The sequence below is a fragment of the Balaenoptera borealis genome (assembly GCF_965194805.1).
Source record: "Balaenoptera borealis genome assembly, chromosome: 14".
Taxonomy (NCBI): Eukaryota; Metazoa; Chordata; class Mammalia; order Artiodactyla; family Balaenopteridae; genus Balaenoptera; species Balaenoptera borealis.
Genome location: NC_138875.1, coordinates 83535155 through 83553532, shown reverse-complemented (window position 1 = coordinate 83553532; position 18378 = coordinate 83535155). Strand labels below are relative to the sequence as shown.

General features: G+C 43.0%; 1 protein-coding gene and 1 pseudogene across 2 annotated transcripts in view; one reads left to right on the top strand and one right to left on the bottom strand.

Annotated features, from left to right (window-relative positions):
- Positions 1–52: 52 nt before the first annotated feature.
- IFT81 (intraflagellar transport 81) overlaps positions 53–18378 on the top strand; it is a 201694-nt gene continuing 183368 nt past the window's right edge. Inside the window, exons 1-2 of the mRNA XM_082355910.1 lie at positions 53–145; positions 837–925. The gene's annotated coding sequence lies outside the window, so the exon portion shown is untranslated. The remainder of the gene's footprint in view (positions 146–836; positions 926–18378) is intronic.
- Positions 934–18235, bottom strand: LOC309611463 (myelin-associated neurite-outgrowth inhibitor pseudogene; annotated as a pseudogene). Its single transcript has one exon. The product of its transcript is annotated as a myelin-associated neurite-outgrowth inhibitor pseudogene (transcript).

Genomic DNA, 18378 nt, shown 5'->3' with positions numbered 1-18378 from the left:
GCTCTGGACCCGGTAGCCGGACCCGCCGCCGCTTCCCCGCCCGAGAGCCCCGCCCGGCGCGGCCGTTCGTGGGGGAGGGCCCGGAAGGAGGCGGCGCTGACCCTCGGGGGACGGGGCCGGGCGAAAGGCGTGACCTCCCCCTCGGGTACGAGTGCCGCGCCGCCTCAGGAGGGCCGCGGGAGAGCGACCCTCTCGGGGGGAATGGGGCCTGGGGGAGGGGGTGACCTCCTCGTTGGGAACGAATGACCCCCTCTGGAGAGGGACGGGGAAATAATGACCCTCCCCCCCAGAGGGCCTGGTGGAACGAGCGACCCCCCCTCAAGGGGGATGGGCTCCACGGGGACGGAGTGACCTCTCCTTCAGGAACGAATGACCCCCATGAGGAGGACCGGGGAGGACCGGTGACGCTCAGGGGAGATAGAGCCCTGAAGGAGAGAGTGACCTCCACCTTGGGAACGAGATACACCCACCCCCGAGGGGCGGGAGGGGTAATGAGCGCCCCCGTGGGTGTCTAGGAGTGACCTGGGGGCGGGGTGGGGCGAGGCGAGGCGCTGCGGGCAGCTTAGGGGAAAGAGCAGTCTCTCTCCTGCAGGCTCCAGTGGGGGGCAGCGCTGCCTTCTCGCTGCAGGAGGGAAAGCCTAAATATCCGATACCCTAGGGACCTTTGGCTGGAGTCACACACGCTGCAAGATAGCCTTCTTAGAATTGAAGCCAGGCCACATACCTACTCCCATTCCGATGCTTCCTTAGTTGTAGGACGGGAGGAAGCAGCCTGAGCCTGGTGAGGGGTTTCTGTGACCATCCTTTGAACTGAGAAAGTTTTATCACAACTTTAGGGAGAATTGGAAAATAGAGGGAAAGTGGAGGAAACACCCACAGTTGCACCACCTGAACATAATTTTCCACCTGTGTTCATTCCCTTCAGGTATGTTATCATAGATATGTTTTATATTTAGTTTCATTAATTCATTCAACAAGTGTTAATAAACACCTTCCGTATCAGGCACTGTCTAGTGAACAGAACAAACCCAAACATTCTGCCTTCATGGAGTATAAATTCTAGCAGATAATTGTGTATACGTTTTTAATTTGTAAGCATAGTCAGTGATGGTGCTTTTCAATTCCTGATTCACACTACATGTTTTCCATGTTATGGCAGACTTGTCCTAACGATAAGTTTTAATCTATGGATTGTTTCTTCAGTTAGGGATGATTTCCTTAACCGCTCTCATCTGATTGCTTCTAGTTTGTGGATCCTATGCATAATCTTTAACACACCATTTTAGGTCTTTTCCTGGAAGTGAGATTCCTAAGCCACACCACCTTGTTTTTACAAATATAAAAAGGTGAATAATAATAAAATTTGAGGAAGACAGTATCTGCCTCTGGAGATGGACTTGTCATGTTAACAGGAGGAATAGAGCTGCCACCTGCCTCAGTTCAAAATGGTCCCAGGAAAAGGTGGTGACAGTTTAAGTGGGATTTTATTCATTCTTTGACAGGTATTTACTGAGTGCTTGTTGTGTGCTTAACAGTGTTCTAGATGCTAGGCATATGAGGGTGAACAGACAGATAAAGTCTCTGCCAAAATGGAGCTTTGTGTAATTGGGGGGACTTAAATTCTGTGTAGAAAAGAAAACCCAGTCACTAAATTCTCACTGGAAAGAAACTTAAAAATACTTTTCCTTAAGAGTCAAAACACATTTACAGCTCTCATGAATACTTACCCCATAGTAATGAGATGGTCTTAGCCTTACAGATCTTGAATTTAAATGGTTTGTTTGTGTTTTTGAACAAAGTCAGTTAAGAGAAATGTACAAATAAAAGTTTTTGTAAGTAAGTGCCTAGTTGGTAGTGTAACCTTAGGCCCAACCAGAGAAGCTGATCCTGAAAAATGATTAGGAAAAAAAAAATTGTTTCATTTACACTCTTGCCCTGAGTTTATCTCTTTTTAAAAACAGCTCTCTTGAGGCATAATTGACATACAGTAAACTGCACGTATTTAAATTATACAATTTTATAAGTTTGACATATGTACACACCCATGAAGCCATCAGCACAATTAAGATAGTGAATATATCCAGTGCACTAGCCAGAGTAATCTTAGTTTATAAAGTAAAAGTGACTGCTGATTACAGTCGGGATTTTTCACATAATCTTTTTTTTTTTTGCAACACAAGTCAGTCTTTATTGAAAACTGCAGTATTAATACATAACAATTCTTGTTACAATAAACGTGCTTTTAAGAATTTTAAGTCTGAGCTCATCTACTCATCAGATTGCATAAAAAATTAAAATAGTATGAATTTACACATAATGTAACTGGCTCAGGATGGATGTTCCTTTGTATTGATTGACACCTGAAGTTCAGTGCAGAGGTGAGGGGTGCCTTTAACACTGGAAGACAATGCTGGCTTAAGTTTTAAAAAAGTACTATGAGAGGGCTTCCCTGGGGCGCAGTGGTTGAGAATCTGCCTGCGAATGCAGGGGACACGGGTTCGAGCCCTGGTCTGGGAAGATCCCACATGCCGCGGAGCGACTGGGCCCGTGAGCCACAACTACTGAGCCTGCGCGTCTGGAGCCTGTGCTCCGCAACAAGAGAGGCCGCGATACTGAGAGGCCCGCGCACTGCGATGAAGAGTAGCCCCAGCTTGCCGCAACTAGAGAAAGCCCTAGCACAGAAACGAAGACCCAACATAGCAACCAATCAATCAATTAAATAAATAAATCTTTAAAAAAAAAAAAAAAAAAAAGTACTATGAGAATGGTCTAAAAAAAAAAAAAGCAGTATTCAAAAATCATTTAAAAAAAAAAAGGTCTATCAAACATTTAGAGAAGAGCTAACACCCATCCTTCTCAAACTCTTCCAAAAAATTGCAGAGGAAGGAACACTCCCAAACTCATTCTAGGAGGCCACCATCACCCTGGTACCAAAACCAGACAAAGATACTACAAAAAAAGAAAATTACAGACCAATATCACTGATGAATATAGATGCAAAAATCCTCAACAAAATCCTAGCAAACAGAATCCAACAACACATTAAAAGGATCATACACCACGATCAAGTGGGATTTATCCCAGGGATGCAAGGATTCTTCAATATACGCAAATCAATCCATGTGATACACCATATTAACAAATTGAAGAATAAAAACCATATGATCATCTCAATAGATGCAGAAAAATCTTTTGACAAAATTCAACACCCATTTATGATAAAAACTCTCCAGAAAGTGGGCATAGAGGGAACCTGCCTCAACATAATAAAGGCCATATACGACAAACCCACAGCAAACATCATTCTCAACAGTGAAAAACTGAAAGCATTTCCTCTAAGATCAGGAACAAGACAAGGATGTCCACTCCCACCACTATTATCCAACATAGTCTTGGAAGTCCTAGCCACAGCAATCAGAGAAGAAAAAGAAATAAAAGGAATACAAATTGGAAAAGAAGAAGTAAAACTGTCACAGTTTGCAGATGACATGATACTATACATAGAGAATCCTAAAAATGCCACCAGAAAACTACTAGAGCTAATCAATGAATTTGGTAAAGTTGCAGGATACAAAATTAATGCACAGAAATCTCTTGCATTCCTATACACTAATGATGAAAAATCTGAAAGAGAAATTAAGGAAACACTCCCGTTTACCATTGCAACAAAAAGAACAAAATACCTAGGAATAAACCTACCTAGGGAGACAAAAGACATGTATGCAGAAAACTATAAGACACTGATGAAAGAAATGAAAGATGATACCAACAGATGGAGAGATATACCATGTTCTTGGATTGGAAGAATCAATATTGTGAAAATGACTATACTACCCAAAGCAATCTACAGATTCAATGCAATCCCTATCAAATTACCAATGGCATTTTTTACGGAACTAGAACAAAAAATCTTAAAATTTGTATGGAGACACAAAAGACCCTGAATAGCCAAAGCAGTCTTGAGGGGAAAAAACGGAGCTGGAGGAATCAGACTCCCTGACTTCAGACTATACTACAAAGCTAAAGTAATCAAGACAATATGGTACTGGCACAAAAACAGAAACATAGATCAATGGAACAAGATAGAAAGCCCAGAGATAAACCCATGCACCTATGGTCAGCTAATCTATGACAAAGGAGGCAAAGATATACAATGGAGAAAAGACAGTCTCTTCAATAAGTGGTGCTGGGAAAGCTGGACAGCTACATGTAAAAGAATGAAATTAGAATACTTCCTAACACCATACACAAAAATAAACTCAAAATGGATTTGAGACCTAAATGTAAGACCGGACACTATAAAACTCTTAGAGGAAAACATAGGAAGAACACTCTTTGACATAAATCACAGCAAGATCTTTTTTGATCCACCTCCTAGAGTACTGGAAATAAAAACAAAAATAAACAAATGGGACCTAATGAAACTTCAAAGCTTTTGCACAGCAAAGGAAACCATAAACAAGACGAAAAGACAACCCTCAGAATGGGAGAAAATATTTGCAAACGAATCAACGGACAAAGGATTAATCTCCAAAATATATAAACAGCTCATTCAGCTCAATATTAAAGAAATAAGCAACCCAATCCAAAAATGGGCAGAAGACCTAAATAGACATTTCTCCAAAGAAGACATACAGATGGCCAAGAAGCACATGAAAAGCTGCTCAACATCACTAATTATTAGAGAAATACAAATCAAAACTACAATGAGGTATCACCTCACACCAGTTAGAATGGGCATCATCAGAAAATCTACAAACAACAAATGCTGGAGAGGGTGTGGAGAAAAGGGAACCCTCTTGCACTGTTGGTGGGAATGTAAATTGATACAGCCACTATGGAGAACAGTATGGAGGTTCTTTAAAAAACTAAAAATAGAATTACCATATGACCCAGCAATCCCACTACTGGGCATATACCCAGAGAAAACCATAATTCAAAAAGACACATGCACCCCAATGTTCATTGCAGCACTATTTACAAAAGCCAGGTCATGGAAGCAACCTAAATGCCCATCGACAGAAGACTGGATAAAGAAGTTGTGGTACATATATACAATGGAATATTACTCACCCATAAAAAGAAACAAAATTGAGTCATTTGTTGAGACGTGGATGGATCTTGAGACTGTCATACAGAGTGAAGTAAGTCAGAAAGAGAAAAACAAATATCGTATATTAACGCATGTATGTGGAACCTAGAAAAATGGTACAGATGAACCGGTTTGCAGGGCAGAAGTTGAGACACAGATGTAGAGAACAAACGTATGGACACCAAGGGGGGAAAACTGCGGTGGGGTGGGGATGGTGGTGTGCTGAATTGGGCGATTGGGATTAACATATATACACTGATGTGTATAAAATTGATGACTGATTAAAAAAAAAAGGAACCATTTCCTAGTCAGTAACAGTGGCTCCCTGGGGTCCCTCTTGAGTGGCCATCACAGTAACCCCACCAGGAACACATGAGAGCTGGCCTCAGGTCCAGCCCAATTATTCTACTGACTGCTGGTCTGCACGAGGACCTACAGGAGACTCAAACAGGGCTCAGGAGACCAAGATAAGACACTTGTCATCTCCAACACACCAGACCTGGGAGCACAGCATCCCCTGAAGCTCACTGCAGGCTCCCTGCACAGAGATGCCAGCCTTTCCTTGGTCTCCCTGTCCCAAGTGACTTGGCATTGGTCCTGGGGATTCAAATAAGATTACCTCAGAGGTTTTCTGTTCTTCAAGTGAATAGGGTGGGGAAAGAGGCAAATACTCTGAAACATGTAAGATCAACTCTGCAAGTTTCTACCTGAAAAGATCAGACCCTCCTCTGCAGCGTGTCCTCTGCAGGCTCCTTTCAGAAAGCTCAGGTTGAGCAATAAACAGCTCAGGAGAAAAAAACACACCAACATTTGAAATGTACTAGAGAGGAGAGTCACGCAGTCCACCCTTCCCCTGTGCCAACCACTCCTCTCTAGAGACACACCCCGTCCTTAGCACCAAGAGAAGAACCAGAAGCTGTACCCCACCTCAAGCCCCACACCCTTAAGCCTGCCCTTGCACGGCCAGAGGGTGTCAGGCAGGCGTCCCATCTGGGCAGTGCCCAGGCTGGCAAGAACTGGGGCGTCCAGCTGTTAGCTGCCAGATAGGGAGAAGGTGGCCCAACTGGTCGGAGTAATACTGTTTCCAAATGTTTACAAAGGACAGGTGAAGAAGTCTGAGTTTCCTTAAAAAGTAGGCCCCAATACTGATGCGTCTGGTTCCTGCCATCCTTTCACCACCTGCTGCCAGGACAGCACTACCAGAGATTAGTATATCCCAAGCCCCAAGAATCTATTTCCTCTTGTTTGAAGTGCCGATGCCAGCAGATGGGAATGCACAGCTTGGGAAGGGCAGGGCGAGTACCGAGTACCGACCAGGTGTCCAGCCCACGGCTCAGGACCACTCTCAGCTCCTGTAAATACTACATTTGCATAGCACTCAAGAAACGGAGTCATATAATACAACTGGTAGGCCTAATAACTAAACCAACAAGAATGTTGAGAAAAGATCAAACACAAGAGACAAAAGATTCTGGAAGCGCTTCTGTGCTTGTCACAAATGGCCCTGGCCCTGATGCTGGCCTCAGTTCTCAGAGGCAGCAAGCTGATGGGACCATCACTCATCGTGAAACTTTCAGTCATCTGGCCCAGATCCAAACAGGGTTTCCCTAAGCAGAGAAACATACCTTCTAAACCTTAGGGGAAGGCTGTAGAACAAAAATTTTTTAAAATGTCCATGATGATATCTATGTTTATAGGAATTAGTTCCTTTATTTGCCTGTCTCAACTTCTAAAATAACTGTAATTTAGCTGAAAGACTCTCAAATTAGGAATGTCACATATAAAAAATGCAAAATTTCTCTGAATGTTCTACTGTTGTGCTTAGGATATCAAATTATGCAACTTTATAACAGAAGCTGTATTCCTTAATTTTACTGGAACTAAATGCTGCTAAAATTACAACATATGATAGTTTTTGTTACTATTCATTATATCCAGATTCTTACCTGCTAGACAAGATCTACCTTTCACATTTGATAGCTGATGCCCTGATAGTTTCAAAATTGAAAAGATTTCCACACAGATGTATTCCATAATGCAAAAGTATTTGATGAAGTCTCCCAACTCAACTTCACAAAAGGGAAGCAAGATTTTTTTAGAAATTACAGGGGGGAAAGTGTTTATAAAGCTGATATAAATGGGGAGAAAACGCAACCCACTCTTTTCTTTCTCTTGAAAACACCATTTAATTCAGTGCTCGTGAAAACATTCACCCTGTGTGTGCCAAGTCTCAGGCAAGCTGGAAGAAATAGCCTATATAATTTCTCATAACTTCCTCCTGAATTCAAATGACTCTAACCCTTACAGGTAGTCGCATGTGTGTATCTGTGTAGGTGCACTCTGTTTGGGACTTTTAAAAAACATATACTAAAATCATATTTTCTCCTAACTTATTACACTAAACTGGGGAAACCAGCTTCTCTGTTACTGGATCAGTTCAGGCCCTGGAGAACATATCGATGTTACAAACTGGCCACTACACAGATGGAATTACCAACAAAGAGTTGAAGAAGTGGACACTGTGCCTGGGGTAAATGGCTGCCACACACACACACGCACACACACACGAATACACACATACAAAGGTAGGTTAAACAGAAATAAATCTTCTGTTTACAATGATCCATGCAAAAATATTCCTAAATTTCTTATAAAATAAAATGTGAAAAAGAAAATTATGAAGAGTACTCACTATAAAAAATAAGGTTACCAAAGGCTCAGGGGTCAGGTATCCCACTCACCATCCGGGGCTGAATGCCACCCCAGTGCCGGAGCCCTGACCAGCTGCCGGAGCTGTAAGGAGAGTAAGGTGCCCCCCCCCCACCTGAGGCCCACAGCGCTTGAAACAACGACGGGGTGGAGCAGAGGCACCCCGCCCCTGACAGATCGCTGAAAGGGAACAGCCCTCACCCCCCACCCCCCCTGACTTCATCTGAGGACAGACAGACACACACACACACCCATCGATACAAGTTGGGCACGTTTAGGCAAAAAAATCCTCTTGGTTTATTATGTACAATATTCAGATTTTAAACACAAAATCCTTTCTGTAATAAGTTCCGGCAGGCAAACACGTTCTGATGCTGCCTGGCCCTTTGCTGTCCACACGTGCTTTGTGCCGAGTGTCCTCAGCCGCAAGAAGAGATGGCCGAAGGGGCTCACAGACAACAGGCGCCAGCCCTTCCCTCACACCTCCCCACAGCCATCTCCACGAGTCCCCTCCAGATGCTCTCAGAAGACAAGTCCCCATCAAGTGCATGGGCCGAAACACAGCCACAGCCCTGCCTCTCTACAAGAAACAATCAATATCCAATAAAGTCCTGTTCCCTTTTAAAAGTTCTTAAATATACAACTTTCTTCATAACACACAGCTGAATGAAGTCTTTGCCCTTCTTTGTGGGAGGGAGAACAACAATGCCTACATATGTTTTCAGGTGATTCAAACATTTCCCCCGGCTGGGGGGAGAAAAAAGGAATGATTTTTCTAAGCTAAATAAAGGAGAGGCCAATACCTTCTCCAAGTGTGGCTGGTTCTCTTTCACATATCTTCCATCCCAGGAAAATAATATCGCTCTGCATAGGACTTTTCCATTAAACATATAGAAAGCATCATCTCTATCTGTAAGAGATTTGTAATGAAAATTTATATAGCAGAGAAAATTGCTTTGCTGATACATAAACCACCTTTTGTCCCTAACTGGATTCATGGTAATCCCTAAGGACGTCCACATCACACTGACCCCACACGCCTAAATGGAGAGAAAGCCATTAACCTGGCTGCACCCCAAGCAGCGGTGGCCTCCCCACACTCTGCCTGTCCCTGCAACTCTCTCCCAGTGCAGTCCATGCAAAAGGAACAGATGGGTGGAAAGTAGAAGTCCATGTTTCCAATTGGCAACCCACGTCAACCCCAAAAGGCTGAAGAATCATCGAAGAGATTTCAGATGCTCTGTGAAGAAATTCACTTTGACTTTGCATACATTACAAGAGTGCATTAATGATACAAGTTGTAAAATACTTTTCCATTCCTTTGGATTTTACATATGATGGTTCTGCATCAGTCACTGCAGGTAGATGGAACAAGCTTTGTTTTTGTGTTGTTGTTTTTTTTTAAACATGCATTCAGCTAGATATGATTCAGAATAGATTAATACTCCCTTTTTATCATTACAGTTAGCTAAAAAATTGCCTGGCAGCCCACCAAACAGGATTTGCTTTAAGACCAACCCACAGAGTCAGTTGGAGACTGAGGGCGCTGGGACCTGCTGGGCCGGCCGTAGTATTGTTTAGCTAAGTGTCCAGAGCATTAAGAAGAAAGTCCTGGTTGGAGGCACGAGGCCTGCAGCACCAGCTGTGGAACCTCCACGATGTGACTGCACAGCTCCATCCGCAAACGTTTGCAGGGTGATCACCACTGAGGGCGCACATAGCTGTAGGTGGGTGTTCCTGGGGCCCGATAAGTGGGCACAGTGACGGGGTGGGGGGCGACAGGAGTTGGGGAGTGGGCGGGCAGTCAGCAAGGTACCCGCTGACATGGCTATAGTGGTCCCCGCCACCGTGCCCGTGGTGACCCCGTTGCCTCTAGGCAGAGGGATGGGAGCAGGGGACACCGTCGCTGGCATTGGCATGCCGTTGGGCTGCACCACTGTGGTGGGGTGGATGACGTGAGGGGGTGCTGCATACAGGGGCTGGGGGTAGTGCGTGCCTTGCTGTGCGTGCGCGCTCTGCTGGGGCTAGGCACTTCGCACGGCATGTCCAGCGGTCTGGTAGGGGTTGGGGGAGGAGGAGTACGGTGGCACCGCCCCGCTGGTGGCGGAACAGGACACTTTGTAAGGTGTGCCAGGAGTGTAACCGGTTTGGAAGGTAGGATTCGCTCCAGGGTACGTGTTGGGGGAATAGGCAGGAGCTGCTGCGTAACCCATGGGGAAACAGCTGGATAACCAATTTCTTTGGCATTTGCATAGGGAACCGCAGAAGAACCCGGGCTATAAACAGGATTCATGATTTCAAGAACTCGCCGCGGCAGCGGCCTGAGCCTCGGTGGGTGACCAGCGCTCGCCGGCCCGGGGCGGGCTCGGCGAGGGGCGCGCGCCGCGGAGGCCTGCTTCGATGCGCGGCTGAGCCGCGAGGCCCAGGTTGCCGCCGCCGCCTCCCCGGTCCGCGTTCCCCCTCGCCCAGCTCGGCCCGGCCCGCCTCTTCGCAGCCCGCGCTCCCTGCCGACGCTGCGCAGCCGCCCTTCACATAATCTTAATCACATTCAGTTGCATATTGTATGCTTGGCTGAGTGTAGTCAGTTATTGAGCAACTCTGGGAATTTAGCTTAAAAAAAAACACACCAAGATTTTTAGTAAAGATGTTAAGACAACTCAGCAAAGAAAGAATAGTCTTTTCAACAAATGGTGCTGGAACAACTGGATATTCACATGCAAATGATGAAGTTGGACCCCTACCTCTTACCATATATGAGAATTAACTCAAAATGGATCAAAGATCTAAATGTAAGAGTTAAAACTATGAGTCATATGAAGACATAGGTGTAAATCTTTGTGACCTTGAATTAGGCAGTGGTTTTTTAGATATGACACCTGAAGTTCAGGTGACAAAAGAAAAAAAGTAGATAAATTGGACTTTATGAAAATTTAAAACTTTTGTGCATCAAAGGCCATTATTGAGAAAAAGAAGACAACCCACAGAATGGGAAAAATCATATATCTGAGAAGGGTCTAAAATCTTAAAGAGTTCTTTAACTCTTATAACTCATCAGTAAAATGACAACCCAACTAAAAATGGGCAAAAGGTTTGAACAGACATTTCTACAAAGCAGATACACAAAAGGTCAATAAGGATATGAAAAGATGTTCAATATCATTGGTCACTAGGGAAATGCAAATCAAAATCACAGTGAGACACCACTGCATCCCACTAGCATGGGTATAATCAAAACAATCGACCATCAAAAAGATGGCAAGGCTGGAGAAACTGGAGTATTCATATACTGCTGGTGGGAAAGTAAAACGGTGCAGCTGCTTTAAGAAAACATTTTAGGGCTTCCCTGGTGGCACAGTGGTTAAGAATTCGCCTGCCAATGCAGGGGACACAGGTTCGAGCCCTGGTCCAGGAAGATCCCACATGCTGCGGAGCAACTAAGCCCGTGTGCCACAACTACTGAGCCTGTGCTGTAGAGCCCACAAGCCACAACTACTGAACCCATGTGCCACAACTACTGAAGCCCTCGCTCCTAGAGCCCGTGCTCCACAACAAGAGAAGCCACCGCAATAAGAAGCCTGTGCACCACAGCGAAGTGTAGCCCCTGCTCAAGGCAATTAGAGGAAGCCCGCCCACAGCAACAAAGACCCAACGCAGCCATAAATAAATAAATAAACAAAAATTTTTAAAAAGATACGTTCATGTAAAAACTTGTACATGAATGTTCATAGTAGCATTATTCATAAGCCCCAAAAAGTGGAAGTAACTTAAATGTCCATCTACTGATGAATGGATAAATAAAATGTGGTCTATCCATACAATGGAATATTTAGCCGTAAAAAGGAATGAAACACTGACACATGCTACAATGTGTATGAAGCTTGAAAACTATGCTAAGTGAAAGAAGCCAAGTACAAAAGGCTACATATTGTATGATTCTATTTTTATGAAATGCCCAGAATAGGCAAATCCACAGAGACAGAGAGTTGATCCGTGGTTGCTTAGGACTGGGGGAAAGAAATAATGGGGAGTGATTGCTACCGAGTATGAGGTTCCCATCTGGGATCATGAAAATGGTCTGGAAAACAGATAATGGTGATAGTTGCAGAACGCTTGTGAATTTACTAAAAGTCACTGATTTGTACATTTTAAAAAGGTTGTAGGACTTCCCTGGTGGTCCAGTGGGTAAGACTGTGCGCTCCCAATTCAGGGGGCCTAGGTTCGATCCCTGGTCGGGGAACTAGATCCCATATGCATGCAGCAACTAAGAGTTCGCATGCCCAACTAAGAAGGCTGCATGCCGCAACGAAGATCCCGTGTGCCACAACTAAGACCCGGCGAGCCAAAATAAATAAATAAATAAATAAAATTATTTTAATAACACAAAATTAAAAAAATAAAAAGGTGGCTTTTATGGTATGTGAATTATATCAAATTAAAAAAAGAGAGAAAGGAAGGAAGGAAGAAAAGGAAAGAAAGAAAGAAAGAAAGAAAGAAAGAAAGAAAGAAAGAAAGAAGGAAAGAAAGAAAAGAAAAAGAAAGAAAAAGAGAAAGAAAGAAAGGAAGGAAGGAAGAAAGAAAGGAAGAAAGAAAGAAAGAAACGGAGTAGACAATCAAGGTCCTCAGAAAAAAAGTACCTACCACATAATAATGGGGCCAAACCTCATGTTCTTTCTTCATAGGGGAGCACCTCAGACCCTCACACAGAAATTATTTTTATTTTAGACAAAGTTCCAACAGTCTGGATTGTCCGTTTCCTTTGATGCATGGTAAGCCAGTTTATCACAACATTCTTCCTCTAAAAACTGCCCTTCCTCACAGAGGTGGCCCCAGCAGCCATTTTTATACTACATGACCTTATCAGTCGGACCACAGGGAAACCTAACCCAAAAGGACCAATCTGATTCTCTCCTCTGGGACTGGCACTGGGAGAGAGGCAGCTCTTTGTTCTCTGCAAGTGACCAGAACTGAGCTGATGTAACCTCAGGGTTTGTGGCAGAGTCATGTTTATGGAGAAGCCAAGAAGGGGAGTTTACAGAAGCAAAAGAAAGAAACTGGACAGGCAAAGGGAGCAGAGGTGAGCAATACTAAGAAAATGGCCTCTTTGGTTTCTGCTGAGTTTCTACTTCCTGGTTCTGCCTCCTTGGTTCACTTTTGCCCTTAAGGTACCCCCGTAAGCTTATAATAAATGTTCGGTTTTTTTCTTAAGCTAGAAGGCTTTTGAAAGTTGGGATTGAAAAGGCTTTGGCTATAGCGCTAGGTTCCAAGAGATGAAAAATGTACTGTCACTGGTAATGTGGGCGTTAAAACAAATGTTTGTATGAATGCAGCAAATTAGAGATGGGAGGCACTGCTTGAGGCCACCAATGCTAAGAGCAGCAATAAATAGATTAATAGTGCATAAAAAGAAATAAGTTCCTATAAAAAGCTCCAAAAGAACTCCAAAAAGCTCATCAGTCTGTTACCATTTAGTTGCGAGGCCAGCAGTGGCTGACCTCTGCATATTAGGGCGTCGTTTGGTTACAGCACAGTCATTACAGTGGCCTCGAGATGCAAAAGGCCAGTCAGATGAAGCTGTATGCTTCAATGAAAAAAACGTTTAAATTAACGTTCAGGCATTTATAGATGTAAGATTCACTTATCTGGCACGTAGACGTTGTAAAATCTGTCATTGTATAACATAATGACAGATGCATGTGCTCCAAATGTGTAATTATATATCTCCAGAAACAGCACATTCCCTAAATAAAGAACAAGTTGGTAGCAGAAGTGAGGAATAAATCACTTTATAATTATACTGTTGCTTTCCCCATGGAGTCCTTGAGGCTAAAGCCGGTGTGGAACATAGCCGTATGTTCCATATCTAATAGGCTGTATGTTGACCATATCTGCTAGATCAGTGGGTCTCAACCTATCAGACTCAAAGTCCCTTTAAAAAGAAATATTTTCTAATATCCCGTTAGGAGCCCTGAAAAAAATTAATATGAAATATAATTGGCCTACACTCAAATATGTATATGTAAATGTGTATATATATATAAATGTTTAGTTTGCATTTTCATAGTGATTAATCTTGAGCTTTTCAGGTGCTTATAGGCCATTTGTACATCTTTGCAGAAATGTCTGTTCAGATCCTTTGCCCATTTCTTAATTGGGTTATTTGTCTATTTTAGGTTGTAAGTGTTCTTTATATATTGCAGCTACAATTCCTTATCAGATATATGATCTGCAAATGTTTCCTCCCATTCAGTGAGTGGGGGGAATTATAGCTTATCAAAATGGAGAAAATGGGAAGTATGATATTCTTGCAGATGAGCTGGACCTGTTTCTGAAACTGTGCCTTAAAATCTCAGCACATTTGACATTTGGTTTCAGGGTACTATAAAGTCCTCAGAGACCACATCCTTTGGTAGGCAACAGAGAATAGAGGATGGATAGGAAAAAAGCTGTGAATACAAAAGGTGATGGAGCAGTTGTGAGGTCGACTTGCGGGGGTTGTATCTGATATTACTGAAAACGAAGGTATTCAGGAGTGGATACAGTGTGTGCCAGGCACTGGGATATATATGATTATTTACTAGTTATGCATCCTTAGATGAGCTATTTACTTTTGGGGAGTATGTTTCTTTTTTGTTTTATAAATTTATTTTATTATTTAGTTATTTATTTAGGCTGCGTTGGGTCTCTTGTTGCTGCGCACAGGCTTTCTCTAGTTGTGGTGAGTGGGGCCTACTCCTCGTTGTGGTGCAGGGGCTTCTCATTGCGATGGCTTCTCTTGATGCGGAGCACAGGCTCTAGGCACGCGGGCTTCAGTAGTTGTGGCGCACGGGCTTAGTTGCTCCGCAGCATGTGGGATCTTCCCGACCAGGGCTCGAACCTGTGTCCCCCTGCATTGGCAGGCGGATTCTTAACCACTGTGCCACTAGGGAAACCCGGGAGTATGTTTCTTTATATGTAAAATGGGGATCGGTGTTATTGTGTCAAATATGATATCGCCTTTATGATAGTAATAACAACAGCTAATATGCTGCTAAAAGCTTTATGGGCTTCCTTTCACTTGGTCTCATGTGAACCTAGGTGGGCACTGAGGAGTAAAACTGAGACTTAGATCATGCAAGGGGTTCAGTCAGGATTTGAGTCCATGTCTGTCTGATTCCAGAATCTTTGCTCTTAAATATTTCATTATGTAGCTTTAAAATGCTGTGAGATCATTTTGTCCACTAAATCATTGTGTAATATTATGTGGGACTATTTTTATGGTTCCATTGCTTGGTATGTTATGTAAGTTTAAGGGATAATGAGGATTGTGGGGGTCACCTTGAAATGGGAGAAGTCATGCTTGTGGAGATGCTAGTTATTGGAACCCCCATACATTTCATCATGTTCCGCGACATTAGCATACGATGTAATATCTTCTCAAATTTACTTGGAAACTATTAGATACCTAAATATTTGGAAGGATTACCCAACAGACTCAGGAAAATAGGACCTGAAGATATAGTCCCGTTAGTGTCAAATCTGATAACTTTCCCAGATGGTGTCTTAATTACTGTGGGGGGCAGAATAATGATCCCCCTGAGGTTATCAGTGTTCTAATCCCTGCAACCTGTGACTGTGTTACGTTATATGGCAAAAGGGACTTTGCAGATGTGATTAAGTTAAGGATTTTAAGATGGGGAAGAGTATCCTGAATTATCCAGGTGAGTTTAATCACAAGGGTTCTTAAAAAATGGAAGAGGGGCTGAAGGTCAGAGTCAGAAAAGGCCTGTGACAACAGAAGCACAGGTGAGAGTGATGAGATTGCTAATTGGAGGCCATGAGCCAAACAATGAAGGTTTCTGGAAAAGGCAAGAAATGGATTCCCCCCAGCGCCTCCTGAAGGAACACAGCCTGCCAACACCTTGATTTTGGCCCATTAGACCCATTTTGGATTTCTGATCTCCAGAACTGTAAAATAATATATTTGTGTTTTCTTAAGCCACTGAATTTGTCATAGTTTGTTACAGCATCAGTAGGAGACGAATATAGTTACTAACTCCATAGAAACACTATTAAGCATAAGATTCTTTTTTTTTTTTTTTTTTTTTACAGCAAGGAAACACTCATTTATTCTCCACTTGAATACCATGTTTGAGATTTAAAGTCATGGTTGGCAGTGTACTGCAGGATGCTAAATAAGACTTCACCCTTATTGCTTTGGATTTCTTGATATCTTGCTATGTTTTCCATCATCCATTGGAACAATTAGTTCAGTTTCCTAGAAACATTTGAACAGTAGTTAGAAGTTTGCCCAATAACCCAGTACCCTCCAGGGTTTTTGTTTTTTTTTTTCTGGCTGTGTTTGGTCTTCATTGCTGCGGGCGGGCTTTCTCTAGTTGCGGCGAGCGGGGGCTACTCTTCATTGCGGTGTGTGGGCTTCTCATTGCAGTGGCTTCTCTTGCTGCGGAGCACAGGCTCTAAGCACCCGGGCTTCAGTAGCTGTGGCTCGCAGGCACTAGAGCGCAGGCTCAGTAGTTGTGGCACACGGGCTTAGTTGCTCTGCAGCATGTGAAATCTTCCCGGACCAGGGCTTGAACCCATGTCCCCTGCATTGGCAGGCACATTCTTAACCACTGCACCACCAGAGAAGCCCACCCTCCAGGTTTTTAAAGTGAAGAACGTTACTTGTACAAGTCAGAATGTGATACCAATTAAATGGTGACAGCTTTGCCAATAAACAAGAATATGCTCTTCCATGGCTAGAAAGGGAGACTGCCACAGCTGACAGGTCTCGAAGATACATAGAGAAGCATAAGATTCTTAATTCAGATTAAGCTACAGAGAATTTCATTTACTCTCCTTAGTATTTAATCTTTGGACAGTTTGATTTATTTTCTTTGGAGAGGATTTTGGTGTACGTTTTTCTATGTATACTCGAATACCTGGCAACGGACTAGAGCTTGAGGGAGATGTACAAAGCTAACTTAATTAGGTAAATCATTATTCCTCCCCACAACATATTTTTTATAAGCACAGAAGTTAAATCTCTCACCCAAACAAGGTAAAAGCTTCAAGACTATTTGTGTGAATTTAGATTATTTTTCTTAAAAAAATAAGTGGAAAAATAAAGATGTTTAACAGAGTAGAAGTGTTTCCCCCATTTAGTGTTCTTTATGACTTTTTTTGTGGTAACTAGATGGGTCTCCTATTCAATGGTAGAAAAAGGCTGATGCTGTGATTGGTAATGCACAGAGACAAAGGCTGTGAAGTACAGAGATTTTTTTTTTTAAATTTATTTATTTTTGGCTGCATTGGGTCTTCGTTGCTGCACACGGGCTTTCTCTAGTTGTGGTGAGCGCGGGCTACTCTTCGTTGTGGTGCGCGGGCTTCTCATTGCGGTGGCTTCTCGTTGCGGAGCACGGGCTCTAGGCGCGCGGGCTTCAGTAGTTGTGGCACGTGGACTCAGTAGTTGTGGCTCGCGGGCTCTAGATCACAGGCTCTGTAGTTGTGGTGCACGGGCTTAGTTGCTCCATGGCATGTGGGATCTTCCTGGACCAGGGATCGAACCTGTGTCTCCTGCATTGGCAGGCGGATTCCTAACCACTGCACCAGCAAGGAAGGCCAAACGTGGAGGGAAATTTTTTTTCTTTTTTGGAGGCGCCGAGCAGCATGCAGAGAGCTTAGTTTCTTAGTTCCCCCACCAGGGATCGAACCTGTGCCCCCTGCAGTGGAAGCACAGAGTCTTAACCACTGGACCGCCAGGGAAGTCCAAGACTTTTATCTTATTAATCTTTTCATAGAATAAGCTTTTAGTTTTGTTAGTCGTCTCAGTTGTTCTATATTTTGTTGATTTCTGCCCTAATAGTTATTCCCTTCTTGTTTCTTTCATTTGGTTCTGCTGCTTCTTTTCCAGTATTTGAGTTGAATGCTTAGCCTCAGGTCTTTCTTAACCTTTCTTGTTTCCTGATAAATGTATATAAAGCTATAAATTTCCCTTTAAAATAGTGCTTTCACTGTCTGTGTCCCACCAATTTTGACGTGTGGTGTTTTCACCATCATCCAGTTTTAAATATTTCCAAGAGTCATTTAGCAATATTTTATTTGGTTTCCAAATATTTTATAAATTTATCTTTTTTTAAAAAAATAAACCTTATTTTTTAGAAGAGTTTTATTTATTTATTTATTTATTTTTATTTTGGCCATGCCGTGCAGCTTGTGGGATCTTAGTTCCTCCACCAGGGATTGAACCCGGGCTCTCAGCACTGAAAGGGCAGAGTCCTAACCATTGGACTGCCAGGGAATTCCCTAAAAATTTATCTTTTCAAAATTAATTTCAAATTTCATTAAAATGCAGTTGGAGAACCTGATCTATATCATATTGTTCATTGGGAATATATTGAAGGAGATACATGCATGTCTGTTTTGCAAGTGTTCCATGTGCACCCTAAAAGAACATGCATTCTTTTTTTTTTTTTTAATTATTAGCACCTTTAATTATTATTTATTTATTTATTTATTTATTGGCTGTGTTGGGTCTTCGTTTCCGTGCGAGGGCTTCCTCCAGTTGCGGCAAGCGGGGCCACTCTTCATCGCGGTGCACG